Raw genomic sequence first — 18,368 nt, 5'->3', positions numbered from 1 at the left:
GAAAAATTGTTGGTACAATAATGTATTGTTTCATTATTTGCTGTGCACAGATTCCCTTTAGCACCAGGGACATTAATGATGTCACATTCACTATATTTTTAAAATGCCTGTAAGACATCTGCTGAAAAAGTTGGAAGAAGTTTGTGTATTAAAAGTGTCACAAAATCACCAGCACAAAAACACAGATGTTCTGTGGCTGACACACAGGCTTGGAGTGCTTGTTTCTGCATCAAGATATTGTCTAACTAGATAAAACAGCTAAACATATTTTTTCTGTCAGAGATCTAAGGAGATGAGTGACAGGTCTTATAATAATGGTAAATATGCTTGGGGCAATGCAGAGGCCAAAGACCATGACCCTGCATTGGTAGAACACTGTTTTCTGGGAGAATCTTAAGAATTTTTAGTAGACTCAAACATGCATGGGAACATTTGGGATGGTTTCAGTTTTTTCTTTTTTTATCTCTTTGGAATAACTTATAAATATTTAAGAATGCCCCTGTGACATGTCTGGTCCTGTGTGAAAAAACTTCAGGAAATATATTTCAGAATTGTATCCCAAGTGTTTATAAGGACCAGGTTAAGGTTGTAAGTTTAGAAATTCTTCCAGAAGCATTCATTTATAAGTGTGCTGGAATTCTTATATGTGACTAACAAGGAAATCCTGCTTTACAGGTATAATATAATTTGAATGTGTCAGAGGATGAAATATGTGGAATAAAATGTCCAAAAGAATCACAGAATTGTTTAAGTAGAAAAAGACTTCAAGATTGTTGAGTCAATAACCCAACACTGAGAAGTCCACCATTAAACCATGTCTCTAAGTGCCACCTCTGCATTTCTTTTAAACACCTGCAGGGATGGTGACTCTACAACTGCCTTGTGTAGACTGTGCTAATGTTTAATGACTCTTTCTGTGGAAAGATTTTTCCTGATATACAATCTAAATCTGACCTAGTGCACCTTGAGGCTGTTTTCTCTTGTCCTATTGCTTGTTGAAGAAGGACTAACCCCCATCTTGCTGACAGCTCCTTTTCAGGTAGCTGTGGAGAGTGATAAGGTCTCCCCTGAGCCTCCTTTTGTCCCGGCTAAACACCCCCAGCTTCCTCAGATGCTCTTCATAAGACTTGGGCTCCAGAGGCTGTATCCACTGCCCTTCTCTGGACATGCTTCTGCACCCCAATGTCCCACTTGCAGTGAAGGGCCTAGAACTGGATGCAGCACTTGAGGTGTGGCCTCAGCAGCTCTATGTAAAGGGGGGCAATCACTGCCCTGGTCCTGCTGGACACACTATTTCTGATACTACTGGCCAGGATACTACTGATGGTCTTGGCCACTTGGGAAAATGCTGGCTCATGTTCAGCTGCTGTCAGCCAGCATGCCCAGATATTTATTTGGAGGGCAGTTTTCCAGCCACTCTGCCTCAATCCTGAAGTGTCTGTAGTGTTTGTTGCGTGGGACTGTTGTGACCCAGGGCAGGACCCTTGTTTAACCCTTCAGCTTGTTGAACCTCATCCAAATGGCCTTGGACAATTGATGCAACCTGTTCAGGTCCCTCTGCAGAGCTTTCCTATCCTCCAGCAGATGAACACTCCCATCCAAATTAGTGTCATCTGTAAACTGATGGGGGGTGTACTCTATCCCCTTGATCTAATCATTGGTAAATATTTTAACCAGGGCCAATACTGAATCCTGGGGAATCCCACCAGTGATTTTCTGCCATCTGGAGTCACCAACACCCTCTGGGCCCTGCCACCCAGCCAGCTTCTTCACCCAATGGACAGTGCACCTGACCAAGCTATGAGCATATCCAGTTTCTCCAGAAGAATGCTGTGTGAATATGTGACAAAGGCTTTAGTAAAGTTCAGGTAGACAACATCTGCACCCTTCCCCTTATTAGACAGCACTGCTGCTAAGGATAGGAAATTATTTGGTGAGAATTTCCACCAGCTCCCTCAGCACCCTTGGGTGGATCCTATTCAGCTCCATAGGCCTGAGAGTGTCTAAGATGTGTGTAACCGGTTTCTGACCTTTCTTCCTTGGATTATGGGGTCTACATTCTGCTCTCTCTCTTCCAGTTCAGGTACTTGTTCTGTACCCACAGAGCAAGTGTTATTATTAAAGACCAAGGCAAATAAGATGTGAAGTACCTCAGCCTTTTTCTCAGGCTTTGTCACTCCTAATCCAGTAAAGGATGGAGATTCTTAGCTCTCATTTTGTTGCTGATGTGTCTATAGAAACACTTCTTATTTTCTTTTATTGCAATAGCCACAGTAATAAAGAACAATAGGAGCTGTCTTGTAGGGCAGATTGAAGTTTCAGTACAGAACTAAGTGGCACAGCAGGAAAAGAACACTGAAGCAAACGTGTGTGATGAAGAAAGTAAATATAAATGAGGTGACACTGACACTCTTCACTGAAGGTATGTTAGTGTTTAAATGGCTCCTGCAGTTTCCTTGAATGTTTGGAGCAGAGCAGAGTCTGCACCAGCAGACTCAAAGCTGAGCTGCAGTTTAACACAAGCAAGCTGTCAGCAGCTTGGTCACATAATCAGTGCTCATACAAGTACACCAAAATGACCAAATTGTTCAGTGCCTGAAAAGTATCATGCAGGGTGATTTATCAATCACAAGGAGATAGTAGTGAGCCCACAGTGATCTGACTGTTTGATGGGCTGCTTAATGATGATATAAATTTGGTTATTGGAAAGGGGACTCAAGAATAAAAAAATTGTGTTCACAAGCACATTAGATTGGATTCAATTGCATGCAGCATGGGGAAAAACACCATGAAGGTTTTTTGATTTGTTGATTTTTTTTTTTAATTAGATGACTCTCTAGCTTAATTATGAAATTCTAAGGAACCTCTAGATCTTCTCCTTGAAAAATAATTGTTTTCACCAGTTGGTTTTTTTCCTCAGCTATTTACTTAAAATAGTTATAGAATAGCACTGATAATTCCACTTCATAGTGGAAGTAAATCTGACCCCCAAATAAATCTTTTTAACAGTATGCAAGTCCTTAAGGGTTTATTTTACAACGTACTCATGCATATGGATACCTCCATACTGTCTCCAGGGTCACAGAAATCAACCGAATTCCTTCATTGATGATGTTCATCACTGAACAACAACTGAAAGCTTAGAATACCAAAGGGTACTAGATAGTCTCATTGTAGTACCTACAAAGTAGACAGGGATGTAATAAAATACAAGAAAGTGTGGAACTGTGTTGAGTGATACCAACTTCCAAAATTTGTTACTGGAATAATTATGTGAGGTTTTTTCTTCTCTTCTGGAGTGGTTTTTTTTTTTTTTTCCATTGTTTGGTTTGTTTTCTGTTCGGTTGTTTTTTTGGTTTTTTTTTTAAATAAGGCACACCATTTAACTTGCCTATTGCTGGAAATATATTTGGAACTTTTGGGATTAATTGAAAAGCACTTGTTCTGTTATACCTTTGGGTGAAACTTTTGTTTAGATGTATTTATCTTGACAAATGTTTTAGCTTCTGAGGGAATGCACTCCTTCATCTCCTGCTATTAATATAGCACTTGAACATTTTAGTCATAATATCATGACACCTAGTGTCCCTTTTTGTATTTTATTTGTGAGCAAGGCAGTGCTATAATCTTACACATTTAGGCAGTTTTAGGTCTGTCTTGTTTTGGTCATGTCCATAAATGAGCCCTACAGCAGAGATGGTGATCCAACGTGTGTGGCAATTATCTTTTTCAATGTCTTCAGCGCTTGTTTCCTTGTTTGTAAGGAATAACAAGCCATAAAAAGCAGGGAAAGCAGAAGGAAGATCTTGTTAAATGGTTTCCTTTACTCAAAGCTTTTGTTATCCCCCTTGAAAACCACCAGCCCTGATTTCTCCATCCTGTGGCAAGGGAGTAATGGAACTGCAGAAGGCTTCTCTGATGTGAATGGAGACCTGGTCCCTCGGTAAGGGAGGGTAGATGTGTGTCCCAAGAGGCCAAGTGTCTGCAAGTGTCCTGTCAGGGAGTAGAATGTCTGCAATGACAAAGTGAGGGCTTGCAACACCTGAGGACAAACCAGATGGGTTCCAGGCCTCGTGACAAGTATCATGTCTACTCCCTTTTACAATGAAACTTGTATGCCTAGGACTAAGACAGAGGGTACTTTGCAAAAGTCCAAATGCTGGCTATGCTTCAGCTGAATAGATTATATACATCAGTTGCAATCTTGCATTTGAATATTCCTACATTTTTCAGGTAGTTTGGTGTGAATTTCATCTTGTGTAAGTTCAGCATTTCTTTGCACTACTTTATTAGATAGTAATAGATATTAATAGATCTAAAATAATATCTTAATAAAGATATTAATTTTTATCTCTCAGTAGCAGAGAGAAGGAAGGTGGGGACTGTTTGCAGGGTCTGGTGGCAAGGTTTGTCTTCAGTTGGCACATAGGTGCTATTGCTGACCATGTTTTCAGACCTTAAGCTGACTGTTTAATCAGCTCTCAAACTTTTTGAGTCACTTGACACCAGTACTGCTATTGTATTTTTTTTACTCCTAGAACTGTCAGATTGGACTGGACTCAGCCATGTTTGCTGTTGGTGTTCCCAGTGTTTGTTTAAAAAAGGAATATTCTGAGAGTGCAAGAGGTCTGTTATCATTTTCATCTGCATACATAACTTTCAATGGCTGTAATGGGAAATACGGAGGGGGAACAGATTGCCTAAGAATGTCTGTCTTTAAAGCAATTAGTTTGATAAATGACCTGACTTGACTGGTCAGAAAGACAGCAGAAGAGAGACTTATCTATGAAGGGGTACCAAACCACAGCGACCATTCAGGACTCCTCTGCATTGAAAACGATGCAAAGCTTTTTGTCTCTACAGTGCTTCATTTTTTTCTGGTACTAAGCTATTGGAAGAATTTGCTGTTATTCTCTGCTTTTAAAGCTAAGAGAAATGGAGGCAGGAAGCTTCAGGGGTTCTTCAGACAGAGAAGTTGTAGGGTCTTATCTGAGGAATTTCTGGGGGTTCTTCCATTTAGTCTCTGTTGGACAATTGGTTACTGGGCTGAGTGTGGTAAGCAGCATCCCAAGCTACATATAAGTTATGAAGCTGCAATAAATTCTGAGAGCATCAGCTTGGAAGTCGTCCAGCTACTGTGGCTGAAGCCCACGGTGTGGTGCAAATGTCACATCAGATGACTTGTGTCACCATGAGCTGTTGCTTCCTTAGAAAACTGTTGAAAAATCATGGTTTTAGGGAGATTTTACACAAATAGGTCTGTGTTATCTGCTGCTCAAAACTTAAAGGAATGCTGGGAATGAAGTCCTGTTTTCTGGTTTTCCCTCACTGGTTTCTCAAGAGGTCTTCAGATGCTCAGGAAAGACAAGTACTATAAACAGTTCAACATATAAATGACAACACATACTTTAGTTTCTAACATCAATAAATAATAAAAAAGATATTTTAGTTTACATTTTCATATTTTCAAGGTTTCTAAGAACAAACTGGTTTATTTTGGTTTTCTTTTTTTTCTCTCCTCTCTGTGGAAGAGCAGCTGGTTGGGGTAGATTGGTGCAATTCTTTGGTGAAATATTTTTCCATTGATGTATGGTGTTTAAAAAAAGAGTTGTTTTTCAACCAAAAAATGTGCTCATCCCCTTAGAATTTTTCAGAGAAAAAGCACCAAACACACAAATCTGTAACTATGGTTATTAAAATGGAAAGTTCAGCTTAATTTCAGCATTTTTGATACTATAACCTCAGATTTCAAAATGAAAGTGTAGAAAAAAAATACTTTAAAAATGTTAACTTTTAAATTGCTGGGAAATTATTTTCAATCTATTTTCCTTTCTATTTGGGACAAATTCCAGGATGTTCAGGTTTTCTGTGGAGGATAAATCCTGAGCCAAAATCAGTGGAGGACAGTTTTATCTTTAAATTCAAATTTGTATTCAAGAAAATGCTTGCATTATACAAAATTATTGAGGAAATCTTACAGGTCTCTATGCAGCTCTTACTTTTGTGAGCCTCTAAGAATATCTCTGCTTCAATTTGAGTCAGTGATAAGAGTTTTGAAGTATGCCATTTGTCATTTAACAGCACAGGGAAATGCCATTGGGAAGAGAGGTGTAGTTTCTCAAGTGCAGGAGGATCTGTGGTGTTGGGTAGTAAGCAGAATATTACATTTTTTAAGAGCCAGATTCTCAGTTCCCTACTCTTCTTTACTCCTTCCTCTTTGCTGTGGCACCACTTAGATGAGGCTTTTAAGCAATTCCAGTGACAAATGCAAATATATTAATAAACGGAAAGTGAATTGTTCAAGAGAGATTTTGGTTCCTGAGGTCCCCAGTTTTCTCCTAGGTATGTCATGTATTTTGGTTCTTCCTCCTTGGTTTTGCCTCTTCTAAGTTTAGTCCATGATAGCCTCTTACAATTAAAGAAACCTGAGTGGTAAATTATAGGGTCCCAGGAGGTTGCAAAAATGAGTTCATCAGTAACTCATGGAATAACACTGCCTTTACAGTATAATGAGTTTAGAAGCAAAATCTTTGTCTGCCAAATGAGATGGGGACATACACCTTGCAGGTTTTGTGCATTTGTGTGAAAAATGTGTAAATGAACACAAATTTCTTTCCAAAAGGATTATGGCTCATGTAAGGCTCAATGCTCTCTCTGTGTTTCTTACTGAATCAACATACTGTCAATAGCATTTTCTTCCTAGATTTGCACTTGCGAGCTGAAGTGTGATTTAAAACTGAAAAGCACATTTATATGACAAGTTCTTTTGCTTCTGCCTGTGACACCACAGATCAAGACTTTTTTCTTTTGAAAAGGGGAGAGAAGTGCTCATCAGTAGAGATCCAGTACAACTTTATACCCAACAACTTAAGTTTTTTTCTCTCTCTCATGATGCTTGTACTTCGGTGGACAGTCTAATTATTTGCTTTTCCTCAGTTTCTTTAGTTTGGGTCTTAGCTCTTTTTCTCTTGTTGTTTGTTTTTTTTTTTTCTCAGCAAGACTGTTCATTAAGTTGCAACTAAAATCATGAAATACATGTCTAGATCCCCAAACCTCTTTACATCTGGAGTGTATTCACCTATTTTTTTTTTTAAAAATAAGCTTATCTCCGGTCATCAATGTGATGCCTATTTATGGATACAGGCTGGCTCCTTTCTGAGTCAATATGAGTTTTGCTATTGTCTCCAGTGGAAGTTAGGGTTGCGCACTTGGACATAAAAAATTTGATGGAGTGTTTAATTAAGTTTGTGAAAATCATTAGAGGATGATAACCTTTCATCCCTCCTGACCTCAGTTGGATTTTGAACTGGCTACCTCAAGGTTAAAAATTCTGTATTCCTTTTGCAATGCTTTGATCCAGGAAGCCCATTTTATTTTCAAATCCTTTAAATTTCCCGTTTTCTGGCTTCATTTTAAATGGTGGTGAGTAGTTCTTCTGCTTTAATTTCCTGCTCGTCATTCTTCCTCATTCATCCCCTCTAAACAAGGTTGCTTGTGAGATTCAGTCTGGTTATTAGGCAGCCTTGCTGTAACACTCCCTTTCAGGCTTTGTCTTCTCTAGAGTAGACAAGAGAAAATCTTTGTGCAGAAGGAGTCTTGGATAATGCAGTTTTGTGTGTTGAGAAACACTTGAATAAATCCCATACCTTGGGCTTTAGCACAGTTTGGAATCTGGTAAAAATGTCCATTCAGAAATTAGGAAAATGAGGGTTAAACTGACTTGAGGAGAAGGCTAGGAAATGTGAGCAAAGCATTTCTGCCATTTAAAAGATTTCTCCCAAATCTTGTGAAAAAAAGTTTATTGATACTTTGGCAATTCTCAATCCTGCCATGCAGTCTGTAATCTGATGTCAAGGTGTCTGCCTATGTTTTACACATCAGAGATTTGCTTTGAAGTTTGGTTACTCTGAATAAAGGGAAAGATTTCTCATTTCTTTCCACAGAGCTAGAAAAAGAGGCTTTCTGACACACACAGGTTCTGGGATAAAAGACTTCTTGTTAGATTGCAATAGTTTTAAAAAAAAATGAACTGTGCTTTCAGACTTAGCTGCAAATCTTTTTAGGGTCAAACTTGCTTTATTTACTTTGAATTCCAGATCAAGATGGAAAGCAGCAGCGAAAGGTACTCAGTCTCTCCAGTTTTCCCACCTGCCTTTAGTCTGGATTAAAGTTTGGGTAAATTGTTAATTTTCCTGCACTGTTTTACTTATCCTGTTGTAGAACCAGAACAACTTATATTAGATCAGCAGATTTGATGACTGATTTCTAGCCTTACAGTGTCCTGAACTCAAATCCCAGATGCTAACACTGTCAAAGTCTCAGAAGCTGGAATACACATTTGGATTTAAAGACAAATGTTGTGACTTGTATTAATTTTAATATATACTAGCTAAACCTATCCTTCCTTCTCCAATACTCCCTAATTTCATTAGGAAAAACACCTACTTACACTTGATTAAATAATTGAAATTAATTAAATGTTATGACTCTTTCTTTTTCTGCTGTGTGTTGATTCACTGAAGACAAAGTGCTCTTTTTCTAGTATTCTGTCCTCACAACTGCAAAATCCTATCTGATATTTGTTAACAAATTGATCACTCCATTAACAGTTTTAAGCTCTGAGCTTGAGTCTTAAGTGTCAAGGCTGACTCCATTTATCTATCATTGACCTTTTAGCATATGCAGTCACCATTATACAGGGAAATACATAGGGTTGGGGTTACCATCACTAAGCCACCAGTTCTAATGTCTTTTCTAGCCATGAAAGATTATTATATATTTTAAACATCTTATTGCTACTACAATACTGATTGTTTTAACTTTTTCACTAATTGTTTCTAAGATCTTGAAGGCAGTTTTTCAGATAAATCCTCTTTTATTGAATTAAAGGTAGTCTTCTGGTGACTACAGCAGCCTGCAGAAGCTATGAATGATAGCAATTTTGTTTCTTTGCTGTAGATTGAGAAGCTAAAGGGTAATGATTCTGCAGGTGGTAAAAATGGAAATTCTAATCTTATTTTAATCTTATTTTTTTATTAAAGAGAAGAAAAAAATGAAAAATTGAAAAAATATTTATAAAGATAAAGAAATTGTTCTTTTTACAGTGATTTTTGCAAACTATTAACCTGAATCAATTATTTGCATCTTAAACTAAAGCTGAAGAGAAGATGTAAATATTCCAGATATTGTTTGCCCTCCAATAGGAAGCATTGAAGAGGGGTGAATTCTTTTCTTTTTCCTTGTTTTCCTTTTCTTTTAGTGAACTTTTGTTTGTGCAAATAAACTGTCTCATTCAGTGCAATAGGAAATCCTTTACACAAATGTAGCCTAGTTTTACTCTTTAATCAGACTTAAACAGGACACCAAAGGCAGTGACGTTATCTTGCATCCCAGAAAAACACAGAAAGGGATGTGTGGGATTTCTTTGAAGTATCACAGTATCTACTTCTTCAGTTAGTCACAATGTCATTAATAACATTGCTGAACAAAACCAAGGCTAGGTGATTTATATAGTGGAATGCTGCTTAGCCTGTCTCAGGTTCAGCAAATGTTTCACTGCACAGTAAGGTTACTGTGGCAGTACCCTGTAGCACTTAAATACAATTTTGCATGCTGCTGCTATATGAAGGTAGGGTGCTTACTGTTAATAAAGGTGAGGGAACTGACACAGGAAAATCCCTTTTAAATTATTTACCAAAATGTTCCCTTTGGTTTAATTGCCTTTCAAATTTGGTACTCAAACTAAAGTCTGTTTTAATGGTAAGACCTCCAAAAGCATTTTATATCGAAAGACAGTTTTAGGGATTTGAAAAGTCCTTTTATCATTTTTTCTGTAGATCTAATCAGTAAACAACAAAAAAAAGAGGCAAAGGAGCCATCTTTGATTCTAGAAAGATGGTTAGAAATTAAGATGAGATCTTAAAAATTCTGGGTGTAAGCATGACAGTTTATTTTAGAACTTTAGAACTTGCATAAGTAAGAAGGAACAACTATGAGAAATAAGAAACATTTGTATATTTTTGCTTTGCAGCTTAGTTTCTGCATGTTTGTTTGCACCCCATCTAATTTCTGAAGGTTTTGCAGGCTGTTGCTTGATACCTTTATCAGTCCTGTCCAGAGCTGCTGATGTTTTCTTAACTGAATTTTTAAAGCTCTCTAGTCAGTCAACAGCTCTGCCTCAAACAAACCCTCTCAAGTTTGGATTTCTTGCAATTTAAAGTTGCAATACAGGCAACTTCAAAAACCTAGAGATTTCTTTTGTTTGACAGACTTCACAATATTGGAGGAGAGTCCACAGAAAATCCCCTTTATATAATATCAGACATAATTCATGGAAGAATCAAGCCAATAAACCTGCCATAGGAAGAGAAGCAGCTTCTCTGCTGTGTTCCATCCCCTTCTGCATTGGCCTGGGAGAACAGGAGTGATTAGTTTTGTGAACATAAACTTACACAATTGATATCATTTTGGGACATAAGTCATTGCTGGTACACAAGCCCTTTGTTTTGAGGCAAATAAAAATGTGATATTGAAAAAAAATCTAAGTTAGAGGATTTCCACAACTACTGCCCTTTTGGACCTAATGCTTTACAGGAAAGGATAAGGCTCAACCCAGACTGTGCTTCAGTCTCTGCTGTGTATGTCAAGTATCTGCTAATGTCTGCTGAGTGCTGGTTCATTCCTGATTTCACATGTACCTCTCCTACCATAAAAATGCAGGACTTCCTAAGCATGTTGCTAGCTAAGGACTCAGCTGTGGCCTTTCCCCATGGACTTGAAATGTTATGGTTTTGTAATTTCAAGGGGGGGAAAGAAATTTTGCACCTTTTTAATCGCATTGCATAAAATAGGATTATTTTAAGCAAATAAATTGAACATAGGTATTACAAAATTGTGCCTTGTAAAATTAGGGAATGGGTCAGGGTGTTTAGCCAAACTTCTTGAAGTTTCTCAATGTCAAACAAAATCCTACATGTTGCATAAAGCTGGAAAAGTATCACAGAAGCAAGTGATGTTAACAAAATAAACCAATAATAACTGAAGTGCAGATTTAAACAGGTGATGAAGCTAGTGTAAAATACTTAAAAACACAGTGTGCTGCATTGCTTCTGACTACTTTAGGGGGAGAAGAATTATAGCCATCTATGCCTTTAAAAATCAGGTAAATGGGATCTTTCATCATGATAACTGTGGTCAGAAAAGAGGAGCATAATGGTAGTGCATGTGGAGTTCAAGTCCTACCAAATGGCACTGAGGTTAAACTCTGGGTATACTGCCCACTGTTTAAATATGAACTACTCAAAAGAAAGATACAGAAGTTTAAAATAACAGCATGCAGATTTCTTTATAGAATTTAAAGAATGAAAAACACTTGAAAAAATATCAGCAGGCAGGGGCAGGAAGAACAAACGGTAACCAAATTGGTTCCTGTGACAAACCATAACATTTACTTTAAAGCATCAGTGTGCTAGTCAGTAAAAGTCAAGCTACTACTCTTTTAATAGATCCCAGGCCTTCTTAAACTCACTGGTCTGCAAGTACTACCCAGGTCAAGAGCAGGTCAAAAAGTGAAAACCCATGTGAAAGTAAACTTTAAATATCTGCTTTTGAAGAGCTATAGCAGACTGTCTCTGCCATAGTAAATATATTTCCTCTGCTTGTATGGTATTATACAGTATACTGAGCTTACAAAACTGATCCTTTCTGCATCCTTTGTTCAGTTAAGAATTAAGAATCTCCCTCATTACAGTTTTCCATAAGCCAAATTTATTTTACTCTTAAGGTTGTGGGGATTTAATTTTAATTGTCGTGGAATTTGACTAGATTTTTTTGCAGACAATATCACCATTATTTACTGTAACTTCCACTCCATTTACCAGACTATGTCTCTCAGTTAAAGACCTCTTTTTAACTATGTGTATACAAGTGCACTTAGGCAAGTTGCATTTCTAGCCTTGCTGCCTGATGATAATACAACATCAGGATCCAGGGTGCTGCAAATAAAATCCGGGACTTAATTCCAAAATTGCAGACAATACTGCAGTGATACAAGGTATATTTTAAAATATCTCTCCCCTATTTGACATTACTGGAATACCATGGGGTTCTTTTTGGTATGTTTGGTGGGGTTTTTTTTCCTTAAAGATTTAAAAATATCAGAGTGTTGCATTTTGGTGTCTTCAATCTGTGGTCTGAGTCTTATTTAGAATTGATGTCTTCTTTGAGCTCCACAGAGTGAAGAGAATCTGACTCCCTGTTTTGAATTTATTTGCCTAGTAGAATGTGTATTAATTTGGCCTGCGATACACTTGCTTCAGCTTTTGCTGGAGTGAAAGGTCATAGTCTGAAGCTGGTTTTCATTTTGTTTTATATGTGTTAATGTAATACCTTATGAATTACTCTGGATTTTTTTCCTGACAGCTAAAAAGCATAATCATTTTTCCTTTCAGGAGGACTGAAAGAAAAGCAATAATTCCTATCTGGGAGATGATTTAAATTGTTTTCCCTCATCTTTTTCTCCTTCATATATAAGTAGTGAGTGAGATTCTGGTTCTGTTTAAGTTGGTGGCAAGACTCCCGTGGATTTCCATTGGGCTGGGATATTGCTAACTGTTACTGTAGCTCTCAGAGCTGTTATGCTTGCACATGAAGTTTTTGCCAGCTCAATAAAATAGCAGAGATCTGAAATGAGCTGAGCTCCTGTTTTGCTGTTCCACAAGGGCCCATTCTGCTGTTATTATGGAGGAAGAAGTCCCAATAAAGGGACTTCCCAGTATTTCAAGGATGATGAGGCTTAAGAGGAGGAAAAATAATGTAAACTCTGCCTTTCATGCAGTTGTCTTCAAGTTTGATGCAAATTTGTGCTAAACATATGCCTGAGAATGGGACAACAAAATGTGAAATTTTAAGTGATGAGGCATACAGATGCAACCTGAATGTGAGATTTTTGTCTCTTGCTCTCTTGGTATTCAGCTAATGATATGTTTTGCTTATTGGTTGGGAAGAAGAGGATTGGATGGAGACCTAGGGAGGTAGATATTATGCCAGAAAAGATAGGATTTTGTCTTGCTTTTTTGCTGTTTTTGAAAGCTGTGATGCTTCAGATGTTTAAAATAGGAACCTATGCACTTGTAAATTAAACTTCCAGAAACTAGAGTGGAAACTGAAGTTCAGAGAGAAATTTTGGTCAGGGTAAAAGAACTGTTCTCTGTGTTCAGAAGAATAGAGCAAAAAGCCAGAACCAGACACAGGTGGATGAATCCAGATTGCTGCACAAGATGCTTCTAACAGAAGTCACACTTGCCTGCCTTCAGTGCATATTGGGGAAAAATCTCCACCAATAATTTTGCTTTTCCAAATGCATGAGTGGAAAATGGATATTCCCATGTAGATAATGGGAAATAGATGAAGAAGAATGTCTTTCTTGAGGACAAGTATAATTAGTATAATATGGTTTATACAATTAGTTTTGCACCTTTTCACTATTAACCTTAACCCCCCTTGAGATGGTGGACTTTATTTTTTTCCAGTGATGCTAGACCTTCTCTTTAATGTCTGTTTTACATTATTTTTTTACCATTTCATTATAGGGAATGAATTTCAAAAATATATGCAAGATTCATTTCAGTATGTAGGTGCTGCATGTGGGCTTTTCTGAAGGAAAGGGCTAGTAAAATTCCAGCTGGGACTCAGGAAGTTGTTTCATCTCTTTGCTCCATCCATGGATATTTAAGTGCATTTAGGTACTGCTCAGGTCAGCATTGCAGAACCTAAGTGATGTAGAAACTGAAATCTCTCAGGAAAAAAGCCCAGCAGTATCTAAAGTAAGAGCTGGAATCTGAGCTCTTGAATCAAGCACCATGTCTCTGCAATCCCTGCAGAGCAGCTGCTGCACCCTGAGTGCTTACAGACCCCCCTGGCAACTTGGTGGGCAACAGGGCAACCTTAACATGCCCATGGGTTTGTACCTATCCAGGAATGCACTTTCACAACAAAGTTAGTAGTGCAGGCTATGCTTAGGTGAGACAAACCCTGCCCTCAGCTGTGCAGGGATGCTCAGTGTGCTCTGAGACTAGCAGGCTCTATCCAAACAGCAAGGGCAATACCACCTTTCCCTCAAATTTCAGTCAGGAGGAGGCAGAGCTGCTGACAGCAGTGTGCAGAGTGACTCCTTGCACGATGGATGGCTTGTCAGAGCCCCTTCCTCCCTCTGTGGAAATGTAGTGATGATTCTTCTAGAATTTAGAGAAAACTAGTGAAGATAAATAAAGAAAAAATTATTACAGCATTGAGAGTAATATTGGTCATACAGCATTCTAGTTGTGCCAAACATCTGTGTGCCTTTGGGCAGCTGATCAGAGTAACCTTTAGAAATCCCCTGATTTCAGGGAACAGATCAGCCAGGTGTGGATAGCAACACCAAAATGAAAACAGATAGAATTGTTAATTGTCTGTGAAAGCTGATAATTTTTAAGTTTCTGTATCCATTTATGCACGCATGTACTGAACCAGCTGTACTACCTGTGTTACACTGCAGAGTCCCAAAGCAGGTACCCAAGTACAGCACCTGTCCTCATAAAAGACCTCATTCTCTGGTAATGTAGTTGTCTCCTAAAGTTTTGGAGTGGAAGTGGGGCTGTGTTCTGTTTTTTTGTCCCTCCTCTTTTTTTTTTTTTTTTCCCCTAAAGCTGGCTTGCTTACACTTCACTGGGGTAGCAACATGGGCTATATCCCACTATATATAATAGTATATAATAATAATCTCACTATATATAATAATATATAATTATAGGAGTGCATGGCTTTTCTGGCTAAATGGTACTCTCTATTGCTTTGTGTCCCAGCCATCAACTAAGCCAGACATGCCTGTGATGTTACACTTGGTCAGAAGTGCTGTGTCTACCATAAAGATTCTGCTGCCACAGGTTGGGCTTCTTCAAAATGCCTTATGCCACTCTCCCCCTCTGTCTGTTTATACAGGTACATGATTTATGTATCAGTGCTGAACTCGAGACAGTGTGCTCACATGAATCCATCCAGGTACTTTTTTTCTTTTCTGCAAAAAATTCTGCTTAAAGAGAACTTTATACTCTCTTTTCAAAATTTTGTCAGTGATTGCAGCTTTAAAAATGGAAACGTTGAGATAAAGTTACATATTTTTAGGCTGTTTTTGTCCAGATTTCCCAGAGTGGCTATTGGAAGTGAATATTTGTTTCATTGAAATATCCCTTTTGCCCATGAAGCTTAAAATTCAAGTGTTCTCTTTATTTTTCTTTCTCTTTTCTCTTCTTTTCCTACCTGTTTTTCATTCTTGCAGCATTAATATTAGTGTAAAATCAGGCAATGAGGAGTGAATTGTATATCCTTTTGCACCTCTGTGATCACCTAGTTCATAGATGTTTTCAATTACCCTGCTGTTTGTTTTGCCTTGTGATCTTGCCCTGTCAGTATTTAGACAGTGATGCAATGTATGTACAATCTCTTCAGGTATTTAACAATACCTCTTTGCACTATGTCAAGCTTCTTCCCCCAAATGTGCCCTGAATAACATTGCAGCAGAGAAGGCAGATTAATTTCAAGAAACTACAATAATAAATTTTAAAAGTCTGTCCTTTCAGCTTCATAGTTAAAAAAAAAAAGAAAAAAAGGCAGAAACCTCCCCTTAAAAACAAACAGCTCAAACATAAAAAAATCTCCAAGCTAACAGATCTACTTTGTAGCTTATAGGTATATTTTACCTAGGCTGGCTAATAGTTTCTATGTGGAAAATTGGAGTGTGGGCTGTTTGTTTACAGGGATCTAAACATGTGTATTTTTATAACTTCTCTGCTGTCATAATGAATTACCAGCCATAAGCTGTCCTTTGTTGGTTTTCAAGAAAATCAAATGAAACCCAGCAGGAGCTCCCAGAGTGCATTGTCCAAGAGTGTAAAAATGCTGTGTTGATGACAGATCATACTGTTTTTATTAAAGCTAAGAACACTGACTTTACTTTGCTTTTTGACCCTAGTGCTTTACTGTCAAGGTGATTTTATTTCTACAAATTTTCCTTCTGCAGGCCTCATCAACGATTCACCATAAAACATTAGACAAATTCCCATCATCTGTATATGATTAGAGCAGGTTCTGTTGTGCTGCTTGCCACAACTTAAAGTGATGTTTTTCAGCTTTTTCTGAAAAGGAGTCAATTTACCAGCCTTCATTCATAACACAATGTCTCCTTGTTTTCATATCAGTTTTCTTTGGTTCTTTTTAAGCTGATAAGTATATAATTGAAGGAATTCTAATGCACTGTTTACTAAAGACTGCAACTGATTTTTTAATTCTACAGTCTAAAAAATTTTAACTTAAAAAAATGGTTTTGTACAAATTCCCTGACAGAAGAGCAGGATGCACATGTGACAGTCTGCTCTGAGAATAGTATTAGATAATTGAAATTCTGTTAAGAAAAATCTATCCAAATTAAACACATGGTGACATTGCAAGATTTTGCATAGACAATTTCAGGTTATTTTCTATAAGAATTTCTCAAGTAAATAATAATCTAATCTTATGCTAAACCCAGCCCCATGGCAGTCAGAATAATTAATTCTACTGCTGTGAATTTTCAATGTCTCTATATAAGCAAACAGTTAATTTAATACAATATATGTGTATTAAAACTATATTTTTATTCTTTTCAAGTAGATTTTAAGAATGGAAAGAAGTTTTTTACAGAACCCTATATACTGAGTATTTTTTCAGCAATAAGTTTAGAAAAACTTCCATGGAGTGTGTAGCTATGAGATAGAAGAGGAAGAGCAGGAAGTCTTGCTTTTATTTTTTTTTTATATCAATGCACACAGTCTAGTCTTACATGTTACAGAAATGGACTTGAAGCAGGCTTATATACAATTCCTAGCAATGTCTGTCTATGGTTTAGGATTAACTATCCTTTTCTTGGAAGAGAAAGAAAGACTGGCACAGTGAATGTGTCCTGGTGACCGGGATGCCCATCAGGTGTTGGCTTCTTGGATTACAGACTTCTTTTCTGTTCTGCAAGGAACTTAAAAAAAATCAGACTCACAATTCTGGACTGGGTATTTATTTTAAGACTCTTGAAGCCTTCTGGTTTAAACACTTCATGACCAAAGAAGCACTCAGGTGCTCTTATGCATCTCCGCACACACACATGCAACTCAATTTGGCATCTGGTATAAGCTTTTTTATTTATCATTAAATAAAAAAAATTAATTTTTTCTGTTATATTATCTTACTGAGTACTAGCACAGTCATCATCTGTGTTAAAGTATCAAAACATTGGCTTATTGACTGCTTTATAAAATCACTTTTTTTATTGTATGGATACTTTATACAGTGCTGTAAACTTCAGATTTTTAGTGGAATTTTTTCCCTCCATGTTGCCAATTTCAGTACAAGACACAATACGAGTGATTGATTTTAGAAGACTTAAAGCTATCCTAGGACACCCCTGATTTATGCACAGCTTTACTCCAGTGCGATGTTACTGATGATGACTTTTCTCTGTCACACTTCTCTGACATATTTTTCCTTGTTGCACCTCTTCTTTCCACCCTGATGAACAAGGACAAATCTTAAAACCCAGGGATGAACCAGCTGTAGGAAGAATCTCAGAGTTATTTGTAAAATTTAGCAAATATATGAGAAAGCACACATTATACACAGCAACAGAATTTTATAGAGATGGCTTTGCACTGAAATCCCCAAAAATGCTTCATGGCAAACTTTGCAGAGCAGCCGTATGCAGTAAATTAATGTGTGGTATGATCTCATTTCTACAGTCCTAGTTCAAGATTGTTGGCTTTCCTCATCTTGGAAGACTCTTACTGGTAAACATAGTTAAATGGTCACCGATATGGTGAAGATCTTCAGAAAATTTGCATTTTGGCAGCTAAAATAAAAATGCCGATGTACTGAGGTAAATGTTTAATAACAGATTGATTGTACAACATCAGGCCGAATCTCCACTTGAATTAGGAAAACCACACGTGTCAAAAATCAATGCAAGTTTCAGACTCCAAACAACTTGTGGACTGAAGCTGTTTTCCTCTGCATTACTCAGTCTGTGAGTTATGTCAACAGGAAAGCCAAGCATTTTGCACATTTTAAATTGCTGGCAAAATCACAGGTTATTCAGCAGGAAAAACAGTGAGACAAACCGTGTATTAAAAAAAATATGCAGAAGCACTTTTTAGACTGGAAAACAATTGTTTTGAGAAGGGCTAGGTCTTTTGTCTGGCTTGTTCTCAAGGCCAGGCTGGTGCCTTGGACCCCATGGATTCAACCAGTAGCACTTATGCTTCAAAGAGCATTTAGAGGTATGATTTTTTGAATGGGGAAAGACTGAT

At 37.5% G+C, this 18,368-nt stretch overlaps 1 long non-coding RNA gene across 1 annotated transcript in view; it reads left to right on the top strand.

The window, feature by feature from the left end:
* LOC148184168 (uncharacterized) overlaps nucleotides 1–15,040 on the top strand; it is a 97,488-nt gene extending 82,448 nt beyond the window's left edge. Inside the window, exon 3 of the long non-coding RNA XR_015772768.1 lies at nucleotides 14,980–15,040. This is a non-coding gene — a long non-coding RNA (uncharacterized LOC148184168). The remainder of the gene's footprint in view (nucleotides 1–14,979) is intronic.
* The last annotated feature ends 3,328 nt before the right edge of the window (nucleotides 15,041–18,368 follow it).

Source organism: Pseudopodoces humilis, chromosome 6 (genome assembly GCF_049639895.1).
Source record: "Pseudopodoces humilis isolate 2021_Gansu_Grassland_sample_001 chromosome 6, ASM4963989v1, whole genome shotgun sequence".
Classification (NCBI taxonomy): domain Eukaryota; kingdom Metazoa; phylum Chordata; class Aves; order Passeriformes; family Paridae; genus Pseudopodoces; species Pseudopodoces humilis.
The sequence above is the reverse complement of the archived record's forward strand: the minus strand, read 5'-3'. Positions and strand labels throughout refer to the sequence as shown.